Below are 6,702 nucleotides of genomic sequence, written 5' to 3'. Positions count from 1 at the left end.
CCGCAAAAAAAAAAACAACAAAAAAAAAGACTGACCAAACCAAATGTTTGTCTAATTTGTAAAAAACAAAAATTTTAACTGTGCGGTTTTATTAATCATTATTGAAAATCACACACCTTGAAATCCTTGCATACATTCGATTCCTCAAACAGCCTTTACCCAGAGTTCAATGCTTCTAGTACAGATTTTGGGTAATAACTTCCAGCACCAAGGTTAACTTGACTTTGCATCCACCAACCATCACCCATGACTGACCCCTTGTAGATTTCATGTGCGTTGTCCTTTCAGGAGAGTCTATTTATACTCTCTCCTGTGTGCTTTCCCAGCAAGTTGCTAAAAACAGTGTGTCACAAAAGTTACTTATTGGCTACATGTTTTTTGTTTTCGGTACGCGGGCCTCTCACTGTTGTGACCTCTCCCGCTGCAGAGCACAGGCTCCGGACGCGTAGGCTCAGTGGCCATGTCTCACGGGCCCAGTCGCCCCGCGGCATGTGGCATCCTCCCGGACCGGGGCACGAACCCGTGTCCCCTGCATCAGCAGGCGGACTCTCAACCACTGCGCCACCAGGGAAGCCCTACGTGTTCTAAGTGTCTGGAATGCAGAACAAGTTTTTTTTTAGTATCTTTCTGATGTTTCTCAGGGTGCATATTTTAAGTGAGTATTTATTGATTTAATGTTTATAATAAAGACAAATCCAGCTCTAACAACGAACACCTACTTACTAGTTTCCAGCTCGTGCTCTTATGAGTGATGACCTTGGGCTCCATGCATCAGTTTCCACATCTGTAAAAGAAGTATAATTAAGTACTTACAGGATTGCTGAGGATTTTTTAAAATTAATTTTTATTGGAGTGTAGTTGATTTACAGTGTTGTGGTTATGAGGCTTTTTAAAAAATGTATGTAAGGAACATGAAAATCTGTAACTGCTAGCTAATATTATGATCTATGTCCTTTTTCTTTTCTTTTCTTTTCTTTTTTTTTTGGTCACAGGGCACGACATTTGGGATCTCAGTTCCCCCACCAGGGATTGAAACTGTGTCCCCTGCATTAGAAACATGGATTCTTAACCACTGGACCACCAGGGAAGTCCCTGTTCTATGTTCTTATAGCTTTACTGTGAGGTGGCATAGGTGAGGTGAAGAGCCCTAAATTTGGAGTCAAGAGTTAGGTATCGGACTTCTCTAGTGGCCCAGTGGTTAAGAATCCACCTGCCAGTGCAGGGGACACGTCTTCAAGCCCTGGTCCGGGAAGATCCCACATGTCACAGAGCAACTAAGCCTGTGCGCCACAACTGCTGAGCCTGAGCTTTAGAGCCTGCGAGCCGCAACTACTGAAGCCCGTGCGCCTAGAGCCCGTGTTCTGCAGCAAGACAAGCCACGGCCCATGCACGAAGAGTAGCCCCTGCTCGCTGCAACTAGAGAAAGCCCCAGCGCAGCAACGAAGACCCAACACAGCCAAAAATTATAAATAAATAAGTAAATTTATTAAAAAAACAAAAAGTTAGGTATCTAGTCCAGGAAATCAAAACCAGAATATGTACACATAACAAAAGAAATTCATTATATTTAAACAAATCTTTAAAATCAACAGTGATCATTTAAAATAAAAAACCTAAGTATGACTAATTGTATCTAAGTTCTCGTATTACTTCTTATTTCTGTTAGTTAGTTCACTTTGTCATTTTCTAAAACTCAGCCCCCAGGCATGTGGCAGTAGGGCCAAAGGATTTTTTTTGTTTTTTTTTAAATTAATTTTTATTGGAGTATAGTTGCTTTACAATGTTGTGTTAGTTTCTACTGTACAGCAAAGTGAATCAGCTATACGTGTACGTATATCCCCTCCTTTTTTTGGATTTCCTTCTCATTTAGGTCACCACAGAGCACTGAGTAGAGTTCCCTGAGCTATACAGTAAGTTCTCATTACAAAGGTTTTCTAAAAGTAAAAAAGAAAATCTTAAAATCGAGAAAAAATTTTTATTGATATCTCAAATCGAAGAAATGGTTGTATAGGCTCAGAAAAATCCATACAATGCAGGAATTGTTATAATAGATGTAAATAAGTAAACTATAGCAAATGCGGAGCATTTTATTTTACTCCATTTTTCTGTGAATTGTATAGAGATCACCGTTGTTCATTGGTCTAGCTTCCGGATCAGCACTGTTCTGTTGGAGCACAATTTGAAAACCACTGATCTATTCCAGTATGAGAAAATGGTCTCAAGGAAAAGTGATCTTTTGCCCAGAATTACGGACTAAGGTATTGAAGATCCAGACCTACCCAGTTCCTCTTTATGGCAATTTCCGCTCTTCTAGCAAAAGAGATTTCCTTGAGCTGGTAGTAAACCAAAAACTCAGTTACCTTCTTTTTTCCTTCCCTCCTTCTGTTCCTCCTCCCTCTCTCCCTTTCTTTCTAAGGTTTCCCAGAAATGAGAAACTGTACTTTACATGACCAACAATAATTAACGGCTTAGTCAACCAGTGAATAATTTTTATGCTTTCTCTAAATTATTTTGATGACTTTCAGTTCATTTCATCTTTTTTTCTAACCCAGAGGATGAGCCAAACAGCTAATTGTGGTCTTCATATATCAACATCTTCTGCTCCTTGGGAATGTTTAGGGTTTTCCTTCACCTTTTTCTTTTCATCTTTCACTCTAAAAGGGTTTTTATAGGCTTAGGACCAGGAAAGAAAAAACGAAGGTGGCATAAGGTTTTTTTCACCTGGAAAATTATAATTCTGCTTTTATTTCATATAGAGATATAAATGGAGAAACATAGCACTATTCTACTTATCAGGGATCATGTGAAAGAAGAAAAGTTCATTGTTCTGGCCCTTTTGTGTTCACTCTATATCATGCAGCATTCACAAAGGAATTATTCCTATGATTGAGAAGAGAGATAGGCTGGTGCTCTCATTTGACTTACGACAGAGCCCTGAATTTGAAATTAGTAAGGACTTTTTAAATATCATGAACATGGAATTATAGTATCAACTTGGTTATCAAATTAACTCTGTGTATACTAGAACTGAATGATAAAGCATATAACATGGAAGAAGAAAAGCAATAGTGCTTGTTATTGCACTTCCATTTGACTATAGTCAGGATCTAGTAGATGCTCCTGTCCCATCCACTGAGGAGACTGCAAAATCCAAGGCGTCACAGATGAACTGTCACCTGAACAACTCAGGAACATAAACCCTCATCAGGTCAAGGGATATGGTATTTGTAAGAGAAGATGCACAGATTTTGTCGGAGGCTGGGAAAAGCCTTAAAGCACTGGATCAGAAATAGGAATCTCTGACATCTGTAAATGATCTCACAAAGCCTTTCCCATGTACATTTTTTAAATCTATTCTTCACAGCAGTTTATGACATGAAGATTATTTCTTCTGTTTTATATTTGGAGAAACCAAGGCTCAAAGCAGTCCAGTGACTTTGCCCAAGATCATTCAATGAGCGCTTGGACTTGAACTCAGGACTTCTGATTCCAGATAGCATCATCTTTCTCATTGTCAAGTATTAAACTCCCAAGATGACATAGTAATATGTTTTTTCCATTTATCTATCTATCTCTAGATATATTTCCTGATTATTTAGCAAATACAGAAAAATAAAAGAATAGTCCCAAAACACAGAGAGAATTAGTATTATTCTCTGTTTCTTGTCTGTATTTCTCCCTTTGTGGTTTGATAGTCTATGTTCTTTGCTTATTTTTGTGTGTATGTGAATTTTGTGTGTGTATCTTTACATTGACTTGTGATGTTCACTTTATAGATTAAGAATATTAACTCCTTCCAATATGTAATAAAATATTTTTCTTAGTTTTTATTTACTTTTAACTTTAATAATAATGCTTTTTGATACCTAAAAGTTAAATTTTTTATGTTTAAATTTATTGATCATTTTCTTTATGCTTTCTATCATTGGTATAGTTTATACTTTCAAGCCCCCTAATAGGACAACTATTCATTTACACGATTTGTTGTGTTTTTACTAATTCCAAGATTTTTATTTTCACGTTTAACTCTACAAACTATGTACAATTTATTTTTTAATATGTGGTATGAGGCAGGGGTTAAACTTAATTGTTTTCCAAATCATCAACTAAATCGTCTCAGCATTATTTAAAAAGCATCCTTCCTGAGACCTCCCGGCTCGACTGGCTGCGCAGGCGGCGGTAAAAATGTCTGCTCCAGGATCCTCCCAGGCGGCTGCGGGACCTTCCTCGGTGCCGACCGCACCCCCGTCTTATGAAGAGACAGTTTCTGTTAACAGTTATTACCCCACACTTCCAGCACCCATGCCTGGGCCGGCCACGGGGCTCATGATGGGCCCGGATGGGAAGGGCATGAATCCGCCTGCGTACTACACCCAGCCAGTGCCCGTCCCCAATGCCAATGCAATTGCTGTGCAGACAGTCCGCGTGCAGCAGCCCATCTCCTTTTTCGACCGCCCGGTCCAGATGTGTTGTCCTTCCTGCAACAAGATGATTGTGACTCAGCTGTCCTATAATGCCGGCACCCTCACCTGGCTCTCCTGCCGGAACCTGTGCCTATTGGGGTGCATGGCGGGCTGCTGCTTCATCCCTTTCTGTGTGGACGCCCTGCAGGATGTGGACCACTACTGTCGCAACTGCAAAGCTCTCCTGGGCACCTACAAGCGTTTGTAGGACTCAGCCAGACCTTAAAGGAGCGGTGTGCTGCAAGAAGGCCTTTCCGACTCTCACCCAGCCCCGCCCCTGGTGAAGGCTCCATTTTGGTGGGCTCACCTCTCCAGGGTCTCTACCTTCGTGTCTTCTTTTGGGGGGGAAATACCGCAAAAATAACACACCTCCAAACCCCAGAAATTGCTGCTTGGTGTCGTGCACAGGACATGCAAAGACATTCTCCTTGAGTGCTGGTTCAAGGGTTTCCTGCCTCCCCGTCTGTGACCCCAAGTCATCCCATCCAGCTGTGACCATTGTCCTGTCTGAGTATCTTCTGGTGATTTGCCACTGGCTGGCTTCTTTTTTTTTGCCTCAGTGGGCCTTCCTCTTGGTGGTCTCAAACTGAGAAGCCCCAGATTGCCTTATTTTTGAAGCTGTTCTGGCCCCAGTACGGCTGAACCAACCTTTAGTGCCTACCGCCATAGCCATCTGTTTCCACTTCTGATGACAAAAATCTTGCCTTACAGTCTAAGGGCTTGGCTCTCAGATTCTGCAACTGCAGGCTTTTAAATAGCACACAAATTCACTTTAATTTCTTAATTCGTTTTTAAGTACAGGGAGGGGTTATTCACACTCATCAGACACAAAGCCATGAGGTCATAAACGCAGGCTAGGAATAGAAGGCTGGATCTTTACGCTGTTCCGCCTTCTTTGGACCAGATCCTCAGCCACTTTCTATGAAGGGCTTTTTTTTTTTGGTAGAGGAATTGTTTGTATTAACAGTTTTTGTGACCTCCTTTTGGTCTTAAGCACCTTTGAACATAATTTTGAAAGGAGGGATTTATAGAACCGTTTTCCTTATCCATATGACTGGTATCATTTTCCCATTTGCCAATGCACTCTCACTTTTTTTTTTTTTTGCCTTAACAGAAAAAGTCATGGGCATAATTTCATCCACTGCCTTCACTTGGGTTTAGTGTGGTTCCTAAAGACCTCCATAGTGGAACTCTTAAAGAGGGTCCCCTTTTGGGTTCCTGGTGGATATTTGGAAAGACAAAGGAAAGCGTGTTTGAGCACGTCTGAGTACCACGGTGCTGAAAAGTGCAGGGACCTGACTGTTTCAAAGGCATCTGAAGTCTGGATTTTATTTTTCAAAAATCAATTTGTTGTATAACATCTGAAGACATGATTTCTAGGACTGAAGCAGCAAGCCAGAGTTCTCGGTTCGCTGCTGTGTCATCTTTGAAATCAAGACAAAGCTGGGCTCTTTCAAGAGATCCCGTTTTGATACTAAATAGGCACAGGGAATGCATGTGAATAATATGTAGAAATCAAGCCTACGCCTTGATCGTAAGTCTGTATATTGGTTGAAAATTATAGTCATAACCCATTGATTCGGCTTATTCATTTGATGTTTTGAAAGTTCCAGTAATATTTTTTTTTTTTTCGGTACGCGGGCCTCTCACCACTGTGACCTCTCCCGTTGCGGAGCACAGGCTCCGGACGCGCAGGCTCAGCGGCCATGGCCCACGGGCCCAGCCGCTGTGCGGCACGTGGGATCTTCCCGGACCGGGGCACGAACCCGTGCCCCCTGCATCGGCAGGCGGACTCCCAACCACTACGCCACCAGGGAAGCCCCAGTAATATTTTTTGCAATGACTATGGATAGTACATAGTACTTTGGTGTTATCTGCTTTTCAAAATAAAGTCTTTTGTTCACTCTGAAAAAACAAAAAGCATCCTTCCTTGACCCAAGTAATTGAAAGGTCACCTTTATTGTACACTACAATTTTGTATGTAGTGACATAATGTTCTAGACTATCCATTTGCTTCCATTTATCTGTCTACATTAGGAGATGTGTGTCAGTTTTATTCTTGGTTCTTATGTACTCTTTTATTATCAGGTTTACCCCTTTAAACTGAAAAAGATCACAGTACTGTTTAGATTTTATTAAATATTTGAGTGAAATTTCTCTATACATAACTCAGTCCAAATTCCCTCAAGAAGTGCACAGGTTACTGTCTAGCTCATGCCCCCAAATGGTGGCTTTATCA

The 6,702-nt window shown here is 41.1% G+C and overlaps 1 pseudogene across 1 annotated transcript; it reads left to right on the top strand.

Annotated features, from left to right (window-relative positions):
• Nucleotides 1-4,142: 4,142 nt before the first annotated feature.
• LOC136124788 (lipopolysaccharide-induced tumor necrosis factor-alpha factor homolog pseudogene) lies at nucleotides 4,143-6,026 on the top strand (annotated as a pseudogene). The gene has a single exon (XR_010655974.1). The product of XR_010655974.1 is annotated as a lipopolysaccharide-induced tumor necrosis factor-alpha factor homolog pseudogene (transcript).
• Nucleotides 6,027-6,702: the final 676 nt, after the last annotated feature.

This window comes from Phocoena phocoena, chromosome 6 (assembly GCF_963924675.1).
Source record: "Phocoena phocoena chromosome 6, mPhoPho1.1, whole genome shotgun sequence".
Lineage (NCBI taxonomy): Eukaryota > Metazoa > Chordata > Mammalia > Artiodactyla > Phocoenidae > Phocoena > Phocoena phocoena.
The sequence above is the reverse complement of the archived record's forward strand: the minus strand, read 5'-3'. Positions and strand labels throughout refer to the sequence as shown.